Source organism: Oncorhynchus masou, unplaced genomic scaffold (assembly GCF_036934945.1).
Source record: "Oncorhynchus masou masou isolate Uvic2021 unplaced genomic scaffold, UVic_Omas_1.1 unplaced_scaffold_2775, whole genome shotgun sequence".
NCBI lineage: Eukaryota > Metazoa > Chordata > Actinopteri > Salmoniformes > Salmonidae > Oncorhynchus > Oncorhynchus masou.
In genome coordinates, this window is record NW_027009204.1 from 1 (window position 1) to 21,442 (window position 21,442).

General features: G+C 45.7%; 1 long non-coding RNA gene and 1 pseudogene across 1 annotated transcript; both read left to right on the plus strand.

Annotated features, from left to right (window-relative positions):
• Window positions 1-183: 183 nt before the first annotated feature.
• On the plus strand, window positions 184-1,387 carry LOC135533890 (uncharacterized). The gene is made up of 3 exons (XR_010454605.1): window positions 184-198; window positions 531-585; window positions 1,075-1,387. It is a non-coding gene; the product is annotated as an uncharacterized LOC135533890 (long non-coding RNA).
• A 62-nt stretch (window positions 1,388-1,449) lies between these two features.
• LOC135533891 (IgGFc-binding protein-like) lies at window positions 1,450-18,703 on the plus strand (annotated as a pseudogene).
• Window positions 18,704-21,442: the final 2,739 nt, after the last annotated feature.

The following is a 21,442-nucleotide window of genomic DNA, read 5'->3' on the forward strand; positions in this document are numbered from 1 at the left end:
GGTTAGATGGAAACTTCAGACACGCAAGTTGTCAATATATGCATTACAGTCATGCATATGCTATGTTGACTTAATAAGTACGGTAATTCAATATTTTGTCAAGGATGTGTTATTTTTTACCCATCCTCTTCACAATATAAGACACCCTCTCATCCCTCCCTGTCTGTTATATCCTTCATGGTCCCACCAACAGGTAAAGTACGTACATCAAGTCAGTCTTTTGGATTAGAAACAATGGTGAATAGAATCAGTTGAAGACCAAATTATTACAGAGCTGAAAGTTAATTGAAATAAACTATTTCTTATCTTTGTAAATACATGTACAATGTATTAATGCAAACTAATTTATATTTACAAAATATTTATGTCATTTTTTGATGGATATAAATGAATGAAAGTAAATGCATTTAAAATGAATTATATTTGTTTTCTCTCCTGTCATTAGCTTTTCTATAATATAATCTAAAACAAAACTAATTTAGTTTTTACATCCATTTTTTCCCATGTCATTTGTTGACTGTGCATTTTAGTTTCCAGCCATGGGGACAACTTTCGAGCTTTGTGTGGCTGTCAGCCTATTCATAGGTAAGAATCACAGTTTACCTTTCAATATTCCATGTTATGTAATTACTACCAGAATTGAGCAAGTTGATTATTTGTTAATATCTAACATTATGGTGAAACATAAACAGTAGCTTGGCAAATTAAATCTTTCTTGCCTCCTCTCATTAGATAGTACATTTATGCTGTTTGTTCTGCAGGGAACACTACATTATAGACATGAAATACTGGTTATAAAGCTATGCAGGGGGAAGCAACAGCATCTGTACTGTTATGTACACAAACATTTGTATACAATCATGTCATTCAAGCAAAACTAATTATTTTGTGCCTTACTAAATTGACACTTGACAGTCAGTGAATTCAACAAGAGCAGTCGGAGAAAGACAATTGTCCCTGTATTTAAGCTATAGTAAACTATTCATTATTAAACTGATATTACATTAGTCAAATGGTTGCAAAAAGAATGCAGATGCTCATCTGTAAAATTGTCTTTCTTCCTTTATGTTTTAGTGGTCAGTGGATCATGCCCAGTGGGGCGGGAGTTCATTACTGCCTTTATGCCTAACTATTTGCTGAGCTACCATGATGATCAGAGTCTTCAACTGGCCATAAGCACACAGGATTATCCAGCCATTGTTCAAATTCAGGTCAATGCAATCGGCTTCTCCACCTCAGTGAAAATAGATAAACAGAACACCAAATGGATCGCCATACCTGGTAACGCTGAAATTGGGGGTCCAGGAGCTTCCACCAAAACAGTGCAGGTCACCTCCAACTCTGACATCTCAGTGGTGGCCTTCAACTACAAGTTCTCAACCGGAGACAGCAGTGTGGTCTATCCAACTGACCAGCTGGGTACTGACTATGTGGTCTTCACCCCGATGAGGGTCCAAGCAACATGCACAAGCTTATGTCTATTGTCAATGGCAAAGAGCCCAACAAGATCACGATCATCCCTGTCTCCAACATAAATCTCAGTGGCATGGATTCCTGGAAGCAAAGACAGGCAGTGATTGTTACCATGGACCCATACCAGGTCTACCTCTACCAAAGCTTCACCACTTTCACTGGGACCAGGGTCAAAGCCAAGCTCCCTGTGGCAGTCCTGGGGGGACACGAGTGCGTTGCAGATGGAGGCCGCTGCAATCACGTCTACGAACAACTGCTACCAGTGCAGAGCCTCTCCACCAATTACCTGGTTCCTTCCATGCACATGTCCAATTCAACTGACTTTGTAAACATTGTGGCCTCAGAGGACAACACTCTAGTGAAGATCTTTGAGGGAAAGGTATCCACTGCTAAAGAGCTGAAAGCGGGGCAGGCGTATGTGGTTTCTGTCCAACCCAAATATCCGCTGATCATCAAAAGTGATAAGAAGGTCATGGTGATGTACTTCAGCAACAACAAGCCCTACGATCCGTTCCTCACCAACATCCTCCCAACGTCTGATCTTGCCAACGAGTGGTCGGTGGACACGCAGAGCAAATTCGAGAGCACATTGGTCATTGTCTCCGAGAGGGAAGGGATCAACACCGTTAAAGTCTGTGAGAAAAATACATGTGTGAAATCTCTCCAATGGACATTATTCAACTCAGACCCTAAGTACATGTGGGTAAATATTCCATTGGGAGAGAAGCAACAGCATTTCTCCATCAAAGGCGACTCACTCATGGCTGTTTACATTTATGGTGGCATGCCAAGAGACGGCTATGCTACAACAGGAGTATGTTCCAAAGGTAAGCCATTTAATTGACACATCCACTTAACTGGCCTATTGACTGCCCTCAACACCTCCCTGGTGTAAATAGGACAACTATTAAACAACACAATGCAACGCAACACAAAAAAACTAAACGCAACGCAACACAACACAACAAATGCACTGCATGAAAACTAGAATTAGTCTTGAACATTGCTTCTGTACTCCCTCAGGCACTGCCCCACCCACACTACCACCAGACCCATGTGAGAAAGTCAAATGCAGAGAAAAAGAAGAATGTACAAAGGGGTTTGTGTCCACATCTCCAAAGCCTGCAGGGCTGTGGGGACCCCACTACCTCACCTTTGATGGGGAGCGGTTTGACTTCCAGGGCACCTGCTCTTACGTCATGGCCACGGTTGTTAAATCTTGAACCTGGTCTCATCCCGTTCACTGTCCTGACCAAGAACAACCACAGAGGGAACAAGAGGGTGTCTTTCGTAAGGAAAGTCTCAGTCACAGTCTATGGGCTGACTGTTGTGATCAGCACGCATAAAGGGAAGGTTGAGGTGAGTAACAAGAGACCAGAGGGAAATGATCAGAGTTGGGCTCGGTTGCATGGTAAATTTGGTCAATCCAGGAGATGAACTGAGTGGTTTTTCCATATGCTTATTGATCTTTTCTTAGGTGAATGGTGAGGATGTCTACCTGCCTGTGACCCTGGCCGGAGGAAACCTAACGGTGGTGTATAGTGGCAGCTATGCTGTTCTGAAGACAAACTTTGGCCTGAAGGTTATGTACGACTGGAACATGAAGTTCTACATCACTGTCCCCAGCAGCTACTTCCGCACCCTGGGTGGGCTCTGTGGGAACTACAACGGGGATCACAACGACGAGTTCACTAACCCCAAAGGTAACAAGGAACCCACAGTGGTGAAATTTGCCCAGAGCTGGAGAACTGAAGATGGCGACTTGTTCTGTCATGATGACTGTCAAGGGGAATGTCCTATCTGCACTCCGGCCTCCAACAGAAATACAAGGAAGAAAAGTTATGTGGTCTCTTGGCCAAAAGACGGCCCATTCGCAAGCTGCCACAAGGTCCTGGACCCAGGCGTGTTCATGGACAACTTCTGTGTATTTGACGCCTGCATCAATAAAGGCATCTACCAGTTCCTCTGTGAGAACATGAAAAGCTACAATGATGCCTGCTTGGCTGAGGAGTCAAAAATTAGCCCTGAGAGTGAGGACAATCACTGCATGCCGTGAGTTTCTTTCTTTCCAGACATTTCATAAAGATTTTTAGATTGCACTTTTCACTATTATTTACATATATTTTCTAATTTCACATTTGCAGCACTGGAATGTCCATCAAACAGCGCCATTATGAGGGCGTGTGGCACAGCTTCTTGCCCTGCATCTTGTTCAGATCTTTAGCTGCCGAAGCAAAGTGCAAGGAACCCTGTGTGGAGACCTGTCAATGCAAGAAGGGCTTTGTCCTCAGTGGAGACAAATGTTCTCCAAGGAGAGCTGTGGCTGCTCTTATGAAGGACGACATTACCCGTCTGGAATGAAGTTCTGGGAAGATGACAATGCACAAAGCAGTGTGAATGCAATCCAGCAACAGCCAAGGTTGAATGCAAAGCAACAGCATGCAAGAAATCAGAGGTGTGTGGCCTGCAGAGTGGTAAGAGATGATTGTTACCCAACATCTTATGCCACCTGCCAAGGTTCAGGCGACCCCCACTACCGCACGTTTGATGGCAAGAGGGCTCGACTTCCAGGGAACGTACTTACGTTCTCTCCAAATTGGTCAGTAAAGACGACAAGTCTCTGGCGCCTTTGAGGTGCTTGTAAAGAATCAGAATAGGGGGAGGAACACGCAGTGTCTACACAAAGACAGTCACCATCACTGTCTTCAGAAACATCATCATCATGAGTAGGGACAACCCTGGCAAAGTATTGGTAAGCTACCTTAAAATGTTATCCATTCCTTAATGAATGACATAATTGCCTTCTGGGTCTATTTTGTCAATGAGCATTTATGATTATACTACTTAATGTAAGAAGAAATATCAGGACATTATCATCCTTCATGTTCCATTCAAGTTTCTTTCTCTTTCCAGGTCAACAACCAGTATGTGAACTTGCCATTTGATGTAGAAGACGGCCAACTGTCCATCTTCCGTAGTGGGTATTTCGGGGTGGTGAAGACCAAATTTGGCCTGACACTGAAGTTCAACTGGAACAGCCACGTCTCCCTAACCCTCCCCAGCACCTACTCAAACCTCATCGGAGTGGCCTGCGGAAACTGAATGGCCAACGGAACGACAATCTCCTCAAACCAGACAGGAGCCCTGCTAACACCCCAACTGTATTCGGGGACAGCTGGAAAGTGGGAACGACCCTGGCTGCTCCAGCGACTGTGACGGCAAGAAGTGCCCCACCTGTGACCACAGCCTGATGCTAGATTACCAAACAGGAAATATTGTGGCAGGATCACAGACAAAACGGTCCGTTCAAGCACTGCCACGCCAAGGTGGACCCCAGAGAGTACTATGAGGACTGTGTGTTTGATATGTGTATGTGTCAAGGGCCATGCCTCTGCCCTCTGTAACGCCCCTCAGCACCTACACCACTGCCTGCCAGGATGCCCCTGCCAAGGTGGAACAGTGGAGGTCGGACAGCTTGGTTGTAAGTAGTGCACAGACACATATCATCAGATGTATATTTCAAAACAACTACCGTAACAATTTTGATCATTACTCTAAGTCATAAGTGATTTGTCTAGCTAACAGCTTCTGGTTCCAACATTAAATTCTATCATGTTTGACCTACTGTGTTGTAGCGTCTTCTGTAAGACCAACAGCCACTATGAGGTGTGTGCCTCAGGCCGCCCCCAGACCTGCAGCGGCCTCGATGAGCCTGAGAGCTGTGAAACTCCCTGTGCACTGAGGATGTGTCTGTGACGAAGGGTTCATACTGAGTGACAGCGAGTGTGTGCTGCTGGCTGAATGTGCTGCGTTCACCAAGGCCAGTACTACCAGATGGGCCAGGTGTTCTTCCCCAACGGCCAGTGCAAAGAGCGCTGTGTGTGTAACAAGGATGGAGACGTGGAGTGTAATGTAAAGTTTGCCTGCGGTCCCAGTGAAAAGTGCCAGGTCCAAGACGGGGTGCAGGCCTGTGTACCCATGAGCACGGGCACCTGCCATGTGAGCGGGGCCAGGAGATTCCACCTGTTCGATGGCAGCTGCTTCAGCCTACACGGGACTGTGTGTACAAAATGTCAGAGGTTGTGGAGAAAGACGGATCGATGGCTCCATTTGTTGTATCAGTGCAGCAGTTGACCAAGATGGATGATGCAATGGTCACCAGGAGGGTTGACATACAGGCCTACAAATACAAGATATCTATGTCTCCCAGAGTTATATGGGAAATAATGGTAGTTTTCTGTCTTGATCTATTCATTTCAGTATTAAAAAGCAACACTTCATTAGAAAAACTGATGTTTTCAATCTTTTCTCCTTTCACAGGTGGATGACGTTACAGCAAATCTCCCACTGTCACTCGGAGATGGAAAGGTCAGGGCCTACCAGAACGGCATTAACATCGTCATGGTAACAGACTTTGGCTTGATGGTGACCTACGACACCGTTGCTGGCGCCATCATACAGCTTCCATCCATTTACAAAGGTGTTACCGGTGGTCTCTGTGGCAACTATAATGACAAGAAGGAGGATGACTTCCTGCTGCCCAGTGGGTTGCAGGAGCCGTCTGTGGAGAAGTTTGCAGCGGGGTGGTTGGTGGTTCAGGAAGGGGTCAAATGTCAGACAGGATGTGACGGTGGCTTGAAGTGTCCTCCCACCAGTGGACCCCACCGGCTTGTAGCATCATGAAGTCAACCAAGGGTCCATTTGCCCAATGCCATGCTGTTGTGCCACCACAAGAGCACTTTGAGGAGTGCATGAAGGAGGGAGAGGGTGGGGATGCCCTGTGCCGCCACTTACAGACATATGTGACTTTCTGTCAGGTATCCGGTGGCCTTGTCAGCAGCTGGAGATCTGACCAGTTTTGTGGAGGAATTTTGATATTTGAAGTTAATTTTCCTTATCCTGGTTTATCTCAGTGTGCAATATTTTTCTGACCTAATGCTCTGCTGAAAAACAATTGAAGCTGAAGCTGATTTAAGTTTTTTGATAACATGCCTCCTCCCATTTCCATCTGTCCTCTAGCTCTGACGTGTCCAGCTAACAGTCACTATGAGTTGTGTGCCGATTACCTGTTCTTCTACCTGTTACTCTCTCAGCGAGTCTCCAAAATGCCCACTATGCCAGGAGGGCTGCCAGTGTAACGACGGCTTTGTGTTTGATGGTGGCAAGTGTGTCCTACTGGAGAACTGTGGCTGTGTGGTTGATGGACACTATTACAAGGTGATCACTGGTTTATTGTGTATCGACAAATAAACTGCCATATCATATATTAACAAATCTATGTTATCCTAAAGTGATTATTACAAATATAGGCCTATATCTGTTCTACGCTAAATGCAAATATAAAGTGGAAATCATATAATCAATCACTATCCTTGGTAAATATATGTATTGTTTACAATCATCCTATGGTTACCACCATAGTATAAACACTCAATGATATCATTGACATGTTTTGCTGGTTTTCAGTCTGGCCAGTCTGTGATCCTGAGCAACTGTTCTGAGACCTGCAGCTGTGCCGCAGGAGTGTTCACCTGCAAGAACTCACAGTGCAAAGAGGGTCAGAAATGTGGGATGAAGAATGGAGTCATGGACTGCTACAGCATAGGTAAAAATACATAAACAATAATAAAACCAAACAGATATGGCTTTGTGTTAGTACATTTGGATGTAGAATTATGCACTTTATTGATGTTCTATTTTGATATTACTATGAGCAAGATATGTCAGCATCTCTAATGCACATTTTGTCAGACCCTGTGAGGACACTGAGTGCCGTGAGAAAGAAAACTGTGTGGTGATGAACAGTAAGGCGATATGTGTGGCCCAGTCCACGGCCACCTGCAGGGCTGGGGACCCCACTACCTCACCTTGATGGGGAGCGGTTTGACTTCCAGGCACCTGCTCTACGTCATGGCCACGGTTGTTAAATCTGAACCTGGTCTCATCCCGCTCACTGTCCTGACCAAGAACAACCACAGAGGGAACAAGAGGGTGTCTTTCGTGAGGAAAGTCTCAGTCACAGCTCCATGGGCTGACTGTTGTGATCAGCACGCATAAAGGAAGGTTGAGGTGAGTAAATAAGAGACCAGAGAGAAATGATCAGAGTTGGGCTCGGTTCCATGGTAAATTTGGTCAATCCAGGAGATGAACTGAGTGGTTTTTCCATATGCTTATTGATCTTTCTAGGTGAATGGTGATGTCTACCTGCCTGTGACCCTGGCTTCGGAGGAAACCTAACGGTGGTGTATAGTGGCAGCTATGCTGTTCTGAAGACAAACTTTGGCCTGAAGGTTATGTACTGACTGGAACATGAAGTTCTACATCACTGTCCCCAGTACCCGCACCCCTGGGTGGACTCTGTGGGAACTACAACGGGGATCACAACGGACGAGTTCACTAACCCCAAAGGTAACAAGGAACCCACAGTGGTGAAATTTGCCCAGAGCTGGAGAACTGAAGATGGCGACTTGTTCTGTCATGATGACTGTCAAGGGAATGTCCTATCTGCACTCCGGCTCTCCAACAGAAATACAAGGAAGAAAAGTTATGTGGTCTCTCTTGGCCAAAAAGACGGCCCATTCGCAAGCTGCCACAAGGTCCTGGACCCAGGCGTGTTCATGGACAACTGTGTATTTGACGTCTGCATCAATAAAGGCATCTACCAGTTCCTCTGTGAGAACATGAAAAGCCACAATGATGCCTGCTTGGCTGAGGGGGTCAAAATTAGCCCTGAGTGGAGGACAATCACTGCATGCCGTGAGTTTCTTTCTTTCCAGACATTTCATAAAGATTTTTAGATTGCACTTTTCACTATTATTTACACATATATTTTCTAATTTCACATTTGCAGCACTGGAATGTCCATCAAACAGCTATTATGAGGCGTGTGGCACAGCTTGCCCTGCATCTTGTTCAGATCTAGCTGCCGAAGCAAAGTGCAAGGAACCCTGTGTGGAGACCTGTCAATGCAAGAAGGGCTTTGTCCTCAGTGGAGACAAATGCATCTCCAAGGAGAAACTGTGGCTGCTCTTATGGAAGGACGATACTACCTGTCTGGAATGAAGTTCTGGGAAGATGACAAATGCACAAAGCAGTGTGAATGCAATCCAGCAACAGCCAAGGTTGAATGCAAAGCAACAGCATGCAAGAAATCAGAGGTGTGTGGCCTGCAGAGTGGTAAGAGAGATTGTTACAACATCTTATGCCACCTGCCAAGGTTCAGGCGACCCCCACTACCGCACGTTTGATGGCAAGAGGTTAGACTTCAGGGAACGATGTACTGTTCTCTCCAAATTGGTCAGTAAGACGACAAGTCTCTGGCGCCTTTGAGGTGCTTGTAAAGAATCAGAATAGGGAGGAACACGGCAGTGTCTTACACAAAGACAGTCACCATCACTGTCTTCAGAAACATCATCATCATGAGTAGGGACAACCCTGGCAAAGTATTGGTAAGCTACCTTAAAATGTTATCCATTCCTAATGCAATGACATAATTGCCTTCTGGGTCTATTTTGTCAATGAGCATTTATGATTATACTACTTAATGTAAGAAGAAATATCAGGACATTATCATCCTTCATGTTCCATTCAAGTTTCTTTCTCTCTTTCCAGGTCAACAACCAGTATGTGAACTTGCCATTTGATGTAGAAGACGGCCAACTGTCCATCTTCCGCAGGTATTTCGGGGTGGTGAAGACCAAATTTGGCCTGACACTGAAGTTCAACTGGAACAGCCACGTCTCCCTAACCCTCCCCAGCTCCTACTCAGGACCTCATCGGAGGGCTCTGCGGAAACTGGAACGTCAACGGAACGACAATCTCCTCAAACCAGACAGGAGCCCTGCTAACACCCCAACTGTATTCGGGGACAGCTGGAAAGTGGGGAATGACCCTGGCTGCTCCAGCGACTGTGACGGCAAGAAATGCCCCACCTGTGACCACAGCCTGATGCTAGATTACCAAACAGGGAAATATTGTGGCAGGATCACAGACAAAAACGGTCCGTTCAAGCACTGCCATCCAAGGTGGACCCCAGAGTACTATGAGGACTGTGTGTTTGATATGTGTATGTACCGTGGCCATGCCTCTGCCCTCTGTAACGCCCACAGCACCTACACCACTGCCTGCCAGGATGCCCCTGCCAAGGTGGAACAGTGGAGGTCGACAGCTTCTGTCGTAAGTAGTGCACAGACACATATCATCAGATGTATATTTCAAAACAACTACCGTAACAATTTTGATCATTACTCTAAGTCATAAGTGATTTGTCTAGCTAACAGCTTCTGGTTCCAACATTAAATTCTATCATGTTTGACCTACTGTGTTGCGTCTTCCTGTAAGACCAACAGCCACTGGGAGTGTGTGCCTCAGGCTGCCCCAGACCTGCAGCGGCCTCGATGAGCCTGAGAGCTGTGGGAACTCCCTGTGCACTGGAGGGATGTGTCTGTATCGATGTTCATACTGAGTGACAGCGAGTGTGTGCTGCTGGCTGAATGTGGCTGCGTTCACCAAGGCCAGTACCACCAGATGGGCCAGGTGTTCTTCCCCAACGGCCAGTGCAAAGAGCGCTGTGTGTGTAACAAGGATGGAGACGTGGAGTGTAATGTAAAGTTTTGCCTCGGTCCCAGTGAAAAGTGCCAGGTCCAAGACGGGGTGCAGGCCTGTACCCATGAGCACGGGCACCTGCCATTTGAGCGGGGCCAGATTCCACTCGTTCGATGGCAGCTGCTTCAGCCTACACGGGGACTGTGTGTACAAAATGTCAGAGGTTGTGGAGAAAGACGGATCGATGGCTCCTTTTGTTGTATCAGTGCAGCAGTTGACCAAGATGGATGATGCAATGGTCACCAGGAGGGTTGACATACAGGCCTACAAATACAAGATATCTATGTCTCCCGGGTTATATGGAGGAAATAATGGTGATTTCTTGTCTTGATCTATTCATTTCAGTATTAAAACAACACTTCATTAGAAAAACTGATGTTTTCAATCTTTCTCCTTTCTGAGTGGATGACGTTACAGCAAATCTCCCACTGTCACTCGGAGATGGAAAAGGTCAGGGCCACCAGAACGGCATTAACATCATCGTGAGCAACAGACATGGCAGTGGTGACCTACGACACCGTTGCTGGTATGCATCCATGCAGCTTCCATCCATTTACAAAGGTGTTACCGGTGGTCTCTGTGGCAACTATAATGACAAGAGGAGGATGACTTCCTGCTGTGATGGGTTTAGCAGGCCCTCTGGGAGAAGTTTGTGGGGTGGTTGGTGGTTCAGGAAGGGGTCAAATGTCCAGACAGGATGTGACGGTGGCGAAGTGTCCTCCCACCAGTGGACCCCCACCGGCTTGTAGCATCATTGAAGTCAACCAAGGGTCCATTGCCCAATGCCCATGCTGTTGTGCCACCACAAGAGCACTTTGAGAGTGCATGAAGGAGGGAGGGTGGGGATGCCCTGTGCCGCCACTTACAGACATATGTGACTTTCTGTCAGGTATCCGGTGGCCTTGTCAGCAGCTGGAGATCTGACCAGTTTTGTCATGAGTGAATTTTGATATTTGAAGTTAATTTTCCTTATCCTGGTTTATCTCAGTGTGCAATATTTTTCTGACCTAATGCTCTGCTGAAAAACAATTGAAGCTGAAGCTGTTTAAGTTTTTTGATAACATGCGTCTCCTCCCATTTCCATCTGTCCTCTAGCTCTGACGTGTCAGCTAACAGTCACTATGAGTTGTGTGCCGACACCTGTTCTTCTACCTGTTACTCTCTCAGCGAGTCTCCAAAATGCCCACTATGCCAGGAGGGCTGCCAGTGTAACGACGGCTTTGTGTTTGATGGTGGCAAGTGTGTCCTACTGGAGAACTGTGGCTGTGTGGTTGATGGACACTATTACAAGGTGATCACTGGTTTATTGTGTATCGACAAATAAACTGCCATATCATATATTAACAAATCTATGTTATCCTAAAGTGATTATTACAAATATAGGCCTATATCTGTTCTACGCTAAATGCAAATATAAAGTGGAAATCATATAATCAATCACTATCCTTGGTAAATATATGTATTGTTTACAATCATCCTATGGTTACCACCATAGTATAAACACTCAATGATATCATTGACATGTTTTGTGGTTTTCAGTCTGGCCAGTCTGTGATCCTGAGCAACTGTTCTGAGACCTGCAGCTGTGCCTTAGGAGTGTTCACCTGCAGAACTCACAGTGCAAAGAGGGTCAGAAATGTGGGATGAAGAATGGAGTCATGGACTGCTACAGCATAGGTAAAAAATACATAAACAATAATAAAACCAAACAGATATGGCTTTGTGTTAGTACATTTGGATGTACAAGTATGCACTTTATTGATGTTCTATTTTGATATTACTGGAGCAAGATATGTCAGCATCTCTATTGCACATTTTGTCAGACCCCTGTGAGGACACTGAGTGCCGTGAGAAAGAAAACTGTGTGGTGATGAACAGTAAGCGATATGTGTGGCCCAGTCCACGGCCACCTGCAGGGCTGTGGGGGACCCCACTACCTCACCTTTGATGGGGGAGCGTTTTGACTTCCGGGCACCTGCTCTTACGTCATGGCCACGGTTGTTAAATCTGAACCTGGTCTCATCCCGTTCACTGTCCTGACCAAGAACAACCACAGAGGGAACAAGAGGGTGTCTTTCGTGAGGAAAGTCTCAGTCACAGTCTATGGGCTGACTGTTGTGATCAGCAACGCAAAGGGAAGGTTGAGGGTGAGTAGCAAGAGACCAGAAGAAATGATCAGAGTTGGGCTCCGGTTCCATGGTAAATTTGGTCAATCCAGGAGATGAACTGAGTGGTTTCCATATGCTTATTGATCTTTTCTTAGGTGAATGGTGAGGATGTCTACCTGCCTGTGACCCTGGCCGGAGGAAACCTAACGGTGGTGTATAGTGGCAGCTATGCTGTTCTGAAGACAAACTTTGGCCTGAAGGTTATGTACGACTGGAACATGAAGTTCTACATCACTGTCCCCAGCAGCTACTTCCGCACCCTGGGTGGACTCTGTGGGAACTACAACGGGGATCACAACGACGCAGTTCACTAACCCCAAAGGTAACAAGGAACCCACAGTGGTGAAATTTGCCCAGAGCTGGAGAACTGAAGATGGCGACTTGTTCTGTCATGATGACTGTCAAGGGAATGTCCTATCTGCACTCCGGCTCTCCAACAGAAATACAAGGAAGAAAAGTTATGTGGTCTCTTGGCCAAAGACGGCCCATTCGCAAGCTGCCACAAGGTCCTGGACCCAGGCGTGTTCATGGACAACTGTGTATTTGACGTCTGCATCAATAAAGGCATCTACCAGTTCCTCTGTGAGAACATGAAAAGCTACAATGATGCCTGCTTGGCTGAGGGGTCAAAATTAGCCCTGAGTGGAGGACAATCACTGCATGCCGTGGGAGTTTCTTTCTTTCCAGACATTTCATAAAGATTTTTAGATTGCACTTTTCACTATTATTTACATATATTTTCTAATTTCACATTTGCAGCACTGGAATGTCCATCAAACAGCTATTATGAGGCGTGTGGCACAGCTTGCCCTGCATCTTGTTCAGATCTAGCTGCCGAAGCAAAGTGCAAGGAACCCTGTGTGGAGACCTGTCAATGCAAGAAGGGCTTTGTCCTCAGTGGAGACAAATGCATCTCCAAGGAGAGCTGTGGCTGCTCTTATGAAGGACGATACTACCCGTCTGGAATGAAGTTCTGGGAAGATGACAAATGCACAAAGCAGTGTGAATGCAATCCAGCAACAGCCAAGGTTGAATGCAAAGCAACAGCATGCAAGAAATCAGAGGTGTGTGGCCTGCAGAGTGGTAAGAGAGATTGTTACCCAACATCTTATGCCACCTGCCAAGGTTCAGGCGACCCCACTACCGCACGTTTGATGGCAAGAGGTTCGACTTCCAGGGAACGTGTACTTACGTTCTCTCCAAATTGGTCAGTAAAGACGACAAGTCTCTGGCGCCTTTTGAGGTGCTTGTAAAGAATCAGAATAGGGGGAGGAACACGGCAGTGTCTTACACAAAGACAGTCACCATCACTGTCTTCAGAAACATCATCATCATGAGTAGGGACAACCCTGGCAAAGTATTGGTAAGCTACCTTAAAATGTTATCCATTCCTAATGAATGACATAATTGCCTTCTGGGTCTATTTTGTCAATGAGCATTTATGATTATACTACTTAATGTAAGAAGAAATATCAGGACATTATCATCCTTCATGTTCCATTCAAGTTTCTTTCTCTCTTTCCAGGTCAACAACCAGTATGTGAACTTGCCATTTGATGTAGAAGACGGCCAACTGTCCATCTTCCGCAGTGGGTATTTCGGGGTGGTGAAGACCAAATTTGGCCTGACACTGAAGTTCAACTGGAACAGCCACGTCTCCCTAACCCTCCCCAGCTCCTACTCAGACCTCATCGGAGGGCTCTGCGGAAACTGGAACGGCCAACGGAACGACAATCTCCTCAAACCAGACAGGAGCCCTGCTAACACCCCAACTGTATTCGGGGACAGCTGGAAAGTGGGGAATGACCCTGGCTGCTCCAGCGACTGTGACGGCAAGAAGTGCCCCACCTGTGACCACAGCCTGATGCTAGATTACCAAACAGGGAAATATTGTGGCAGGATCACAGACAAAACGGTCCGTTCAAGCACTGCCACGCCAAGGTGGACCCCAGAGAGTACTATGAGGACTGTGTGTTTGATATGTGTATGTACCGTGGCCATGCCTCTGCCCTCTGTAACGCCCTCAGCACCTACACCACTGCCTGCCAGGATGCCCCTGCCAAGGTGGAACAGTGGAGGTCGGACAGCTTCTGTCGTAAGTAGTGCACAGACACATATCATCAGATGTATATTTCAAAACAACTACCGTAACAATTTTGATCATTACTCTAAGTCATAAGTGATTTGTCTAGCTAACAGCTTCTGGTTCCAACATTAAATTCTATCATGTTTGACCTACTGTGTTGTAGCGTCTTCCTGTAAGACCAACAGCCACTATGAGGTGTGTGCCTCAGGCTGCCCCCAGACCTGCAGCGGCCTCGATGAGCCTGAGAGCTGTGGGAACTCCCTGTGCACTGAGGGATGTGTCTGTGACGAAGGGTTCATACTGAGTGACAGCGAGTGTGTGCTGCTGGCTGAATGTGGCTGCGTTCACCAAGGCCAGTACTACCAGATGGGCCAGGTGTTCTTCCCCAACGGCCAGTGCAAAGAGCGCTGTGTGTGTAACAAGGATGGAGACGTGGAGTGTAATGTAAAGTTTGCCTGCGGTCCCAGTGAAAAGTGCCAGGTCCAAGACGGGGTGCAGGCCTGTGTACCCATGAGCACGGGCACCTGCCATGTGAGCGGGGCCAGGAGATTCCACTCGTTCGATGGCAGCTGCTTCAGCCTACACGGGGACTGTGTGTACAAAATGTCAGAGGTTGTGGAGAAAGACGGATCGATGGCTCCATTTGTTGTATCAGTGCAGCAGTTGACCAAGATGGATGATGCAATGGTCACCAGGAGGGTTGACATACAGGCCTACAAATACAAGATATCTATGTCTCCCAGAGTTATATGGGAAATAATGGTAGGTTTCTGTCTTGATCTATTCATTTCAGTATTAAAAAGCAACACTTCATTAGAAAAACTGATGTTTTCAATCTTTTCTCCTTTCACAGGTGGATGACGTTACAGCAAATCTCCCACTGTCACTCGGAGATGGAAAGGTCAGGGCCTACCAGAACGGCATTAACATCGTCGTGGTAACAGACTTTGGCTTGATGGTGACCTACGACACCGTTGCTGGCGCCATCATACAGCTTCCATCCATTTACAAAGGTGTTACCGGTGGTCTCTGTGGCAACTATAATGACAAGAAGGAGGATGACTTCCTGCTGCCCAGTGGGTTGCAGCAGCCGTCTGTGGAGAAGTTTGCAGCGGGGTGGTTGGTGGTTCAGGAAGGGGTCAAATGTCAGACAGGATGTGACGGTGGCTTGAAGTGTCCTCCCACCAGTGGACCCCCACCGGCTTGTAGCATCATGAAGTCAACCAAGGGTCCATTTGCCCAATGCCATGCTGTTGTGCCACCACAAGAGCACTTTGAGAGTGCATGAAGGAGGGAGAGGGTGGGGATGCCCTGTGCCGCCACTTACAGACATATGTGACTTTCTGTCAGGTATCCGGTGGCCTTGTTAGCAGCTGGAGATCTGACCAGTTTTGTCGTGAGTGAATTTTGATATTTGAAGTTAATTTTCCTTATCCTGGTTTATCTCAGTGTGCAATATTTTTCTGACCTAATGCTCTGCTGAAAAACAATTGAAGCTGAAGCTGATTTAAGTTTTTTGATAACATGCGTCTCCTCCCATTTCCATCTGTCCTCTAGCTCTGACGTGTCCAGCTAACAGTCACTATGAGTTGTGTGCCGACACCTGTTCTTCTACCTGTTACTCTCTCAGCGAGTCTCCAAAATGCCCACTATGCCAGGAGGGCTGCCAGTGTAACGACGGCTTTGTGTTTGATGGTGGCAAGTGTGTCCTACTGGAGAACTGTGGCTGTGTGGTTGATGGACACTATTACAAGGTGATCACTGGTTTATTTTGTTTTGACAAATAAACTGCCATATCATATATTAACAACTCTATGTTATCCTAAAGTGATTATTACAAATATAGGCCTATATCTGTTCTACGCTAAATGCAAATATAAAGTGGAAATCATATAATCAATCACTATCCTTGGTAAATATATGTATTGTTTACAATCATCCTATGGTTACCACATAGTATAAACACTCAATGATATCATTGACATGTTTTGCTGGTTTTCAGTCTGGCCAGTCTGTGATCCTGAGCAACTGTTCTGAGACCTGCAGCTGTGCCGCAGGAGTGTTCACCTGCAAGAACTCACAGTGCAAAGAGGGTCAGGAAATGTGGGATGAAGAATGGAGTCATGGACTGCTACAGCATAGGTAAAAAAAACATCATTAATAATAAAAACCAGTGTTAGTACATTTGGATGTAGATTTATGGACTTTATTGATGTTATGTTTTGATATTACGATGAGCAAGATATGTCAGCATCTCTAATGCACATTTTGTCAGACCCCTGTGAGGACACTGAGTGCCGTGAGAAAGAAAACTGTGTGGTGATGAACAGTAAGGCGATATGTGTGGCCCAGTCCAAGGCCTACTGCTGGTTGTTCGGTGACCCTCACTATAGCACGTTCGATGGCCAGCCCTTCTCCTTCATGGGTACCTGCTCCTACATTCTGGTGAATACGACGGGCAAAGATCCCTCCCTGCCTCAGTTCAGCATCCAGACTAAGAACGAGCCGCGAGTCAACTCCAAAGGCTCCTTCCTCAAATCAGCCAACATAGACCTGAGTGGTCACAGGATCACCATTCTCAGTGGCCAAAGAGGGACAGTGGAGGTGGGTGGCTTCCAGTTATACTTGATACAGATTTTCCAAGTTGAAGTTGAATGTAAGAATCCTCAATGCTCTCCATCTGCTTTAAGTCCTCTTTTAATTCCACCTCTCTCTCTTGTCTCAGATTGATGGCATTAGGTCTGACCTCCCTGTGAGTTTGGAATCTGGCAACATCAGAATCACGGAGTCTGGTATCCAAGGATACCATCCAGACAGATGTTGGCCTGAAGATCACTTTGACTGGACCGCCTTCTTCATGGTGACCATCAGCAGCAGTTACTACGACAACCTCGGTGGCATTTGTGGCAACTACAATGGTAACAAAACAGACGACTTCACCACTCCCACAGGTGTGCTTTCAGCAAATACCACGGCGTGGGTGGCATCCTGGAGTGTTGCCGACGGTGATCCATTCTGCCGGCATGTCTGTGCATGGCAACTGCCCCACGTGCTCAGAAACAGACCGGGCACTTTATACTGGACCAAAGTACTGTGGTTTGATGACAGACGGAGGGGGCCCATTTCACCAGTGTCATAAGAAAGTGCCGTGAAGGGAGTTTGCCTCAGACTGCCTCTATGATGTGTGTCTGAATGAGGGTCGACACGAAGTGTTGTGTGAGACCTTGGCTAACTACGTGGCCAAATGTCAGCAGGCTGGGGCTGTTGTCTCACCACTGTGGAGAAAGGCCTCCACTGCCGTAAGTTCTCAGCTAAAACAAAACATCACATTTAGGAACTCAGACATTCTGAAATGTGTATAATATAAATGAATTTGCAGAATGTATTAGGACTACATTTGTGATGTTTGTTTTTTCTCAACTCGAACAGCCCTACAGGCTTGCCCATACCACAGCCACTATGAGCCATGTGGCACTGCCTGCCCTGCTTCCTGTGCCATTCCCAATGTCCCCGAGATCTGTTCCAAAGTCTGTGTGGAAGGCTGCCAGTGCGACGTGGGTTACGTGCTCAGTGGTGAACACTGTGTCAGCAAGGAGACAGGGTGTGGCTGTACACACAATGACCATTACTACCTGCCTGAAGAAACCTTTTGGGAGGGCAACACATGTCAGAGTAAGTGTGTGCCGGCGGAGCCACACAGAAGTTGGTGTGTATGCCTAGGAAGTGCAAGGCTAGTGAGCACTGTGAAGTGGTCAACGGGGTTCAGGACTGCTACCCTTTCAGCTTCAAGACCTGCTCAAACAGGGGGACCCCACTTCGCACCTTTGATGGAAGCGCGACTTCCAGGGAAACTGTATCTACAAGCTGGTCTGCTCCAAAGATCCCGATCTGGAGAGCTTTGAGGTGACTCTGGAGAACAACAACAGGGGCAGCACCAGAGTCTCCTACGCCAAGGTGGTGACTGTCATTGTGTTGGGGAAGTAGTTACACCGTCACAAGTGATTATCACGGCAAAGTTCTGGTGAGTAATAAAGGTCCTATCTATTTTGTATAATATCCTGTTTTGAAGGGGGAAATTAGTCTTACGGAATAGTATCCATTCCACTCTCTATTTTTACTGGACTGTATTTAGGTGAACGATGTCCTGACATCTCTGCCATACTACTCCAACAACACTGAGGTTCAGATCTACAGAAACAGACGTTTTGCTGTACTGGAGACCTATTTCGGTCTCAAGGTCTCCTTCGACTGGTCCAGCGAGGTGAGGGTGAAGGTCCCGAGCACCTACCACAACGCCATCTGTGGTCTCTGTGGCAACCTCAATGACGACCCTGATGACGACCTGCTTCTGCCCAACGGGAAAAGCCCATGAGTCCCAAGGAGTTTGGAAACAGTTACTGGGTAGCTGACGTACGGGGCTGCTCCCACGAGTGCAAAGATTGTGCTGTTGTAGACATCCCCCTTATAAAGCCCAAATATGTCAGCGCCTGTGATGTCATTGTGGATAAGAGTGGTCCCTCAGAGACTGCATTGGTAGAGTGGACTCTGATGAGTACAAAGAAGACTGCATCTATGACATGATCCTCAACAATGGCCTACTGACGGCAGCCTGTGACATCATCACCAACTATGTAGAAGAGTGTCAGGAGAAGGAGGGAAAATTGAGGTCTGGAGGAGTAAAGACTTCGCCGTAAGTTCTCTGGTTTTGTATCACTAATCTTCAGGTTTATGATGAGTCGCAATTCATAAATTCTTTAAACAGGAATCTGACAGTAAAATTAGACTGAAAATTGAAACCCTACATTTTAAATGAAATCCTGAAACTGTAAAATTGTAACTGATTCCACAGACCTTTCTTTCTCCCTGTGTGTTTTCAGACCTCCCTGTCCAGAGAACAGTGTCTACAGCCTCTTGGCCTCCGGGTGCCCGGCCACATGCTATTCCATGTCCTCTGCCCCAGGATGCACCACTCCTCCAGGGGGAGGGCTGTCAATGCAAACCTGGTTTCCTGCTGAGCGATGACAAGTGTGTCCACGTGAAGAACTGTGGCTGTCACCACAAGGGTCGCTACTTTGTGTCCGGCGAGGTCTTCTATAAGGAGAACTGCCACCGCTGCAGCTGTAACTCGGCGAGATGGCCTGTGAGGTGGCGCCCTGCGGTCCGAAGACCACGTGTGCGGTGGTGAAGGGGGTCAGGGGCTGTTACATTATCAACAGCAAAGATTCAAACAACCAGTCATGGATTGAAAAACTCCTTAACAAATATGTAAAACCTGTACATATCAAGGTTGGAGGCTAGAACATTTTAATTTTTAAATAAGATCTCATGGATCTAAAATATCCTTTAAAAAACTTCCCTTTCATGTCCAGGTTGTAGGCTAAAGCATTTCAACATAAAATAGTAAAATTACCTTCAAATTACCTTCTGTATGTGATAACATATTCTGAACTATATAATGTTGTGAGGGATTATGAGTACTCATGCATGGAATTGTTATTTAGCTCTGTATTTGTTATAATCCAAATATAATCCCATAATTGTGATCAGATTATCTCTGTATGCATGTATCTCTGTCTATCCTTTAGCCAATGATAATAACTGACAATCAATAGCTTTATAGTTTTATCCATCTCCATAGTTCTCACCACTGTATCACTGCCCAGCCAACAGTTCCATTCCCCGAGATTAGGGAAACCTTGAGAAGTACTCCCTATGCTATCATAGGTTCCTCAGAAGCCTAGCCAGCTCGGCCCAAACACAGTTTAACACAGTTTTTTTTCATTGGCACACACACACAGTTCAAATCCTAAACTACGCCTTGCTCAGACAGTCTGTGTTTTTCCACTATACAGATACATTGTTTAACCCAATTCTGACTAAAACTACACACATCATCAGATTATAATTTTATGATTCTAATCAATTTCATACAGTTATAAGGTTTCAGAGTGGAATAATTTTTTTCATTATCTTTCAACATATACATTATTGTATCACCTTCACAACTTTCAAAAGCCTAATAATAAACATATAGCAGCAAAATGAGTCCGTGTCATCTGTTTATCCAGCATTTAGTAGTAATGGTGGAATTACCACAGTTTTGGTTTAATCAGATAACTCAAAACCTCTCAATTCATTCAAACAAAACTGTTGAGTATATTAATCTTGTATATGCCATGCCATATTATATACTGCTTCTGCCCACTGGGCACAGTTGTCAGTTCAATGTCTAATTTTGAATTATTACTTGTGAGGTATTGAGTTGTCAACGTGAAATCAGCAACACGTGTCACCATGTCATTGGATTTTCGATTAAAAGTTTGGTGAAAAAAAGACAATGACCTTACATTGATGACTTTTTTGCAAATCCAATCAGTTTTTCTCATTAATTTAATGTCATAATATAGATTTTTTGGGGTTGAAATTACTTCGGAAACAACGTTGATTCAACCAGTTTTTGCCGAGCGGGTGTTATTGCAAAATAACACAAATCAGTTTGGTGGTTTGGTTATGGTATTGTTGTGGCTATTGGAATTTCTTTCTCTCCAGACAGCATACGTTTGACAGTAATTTCAGCTAAACAAATGTTTTATGTTGACATCAGTACTACACCACAAACGGACACTGCTGATCAGATAACACACAGCTGTTGGTATTACGTTCTTGGATCAAAGATTGTATTGATTATATATTTTCTGGAATACCACTCTCTTTCCTACAGGGCTAAAGCCACTATGCACTGTCAATACATTCTACAGTTATCTCTGTTAACTCTACTCTCCCTGCCAGGTACCGTTTTATCTTTGTTTCAGTTAATTATACATGTTAGGGTTAGGGTTTTCTCATCACAAGGACAATGATGTTTTCAATCGCTGTTTTCAGGCACACTGGCAAAGACCTGGTCTGTTTGGTACCGTGACAGGGACACGATTACCGTTATCTGTGCATCAAAAGGCTCATCAGTGGTATTTGACTGTATATACAGCTACCCAGCTACTAAGAAAGTTGGAAGAAAGATATGGTTCACTCCGAGAGGCGATACAAAACTAGATGGCTCACAGCTAGGAGATGGAGTGTTTAACACATCTGGACTGACTAATAAATCAAGATA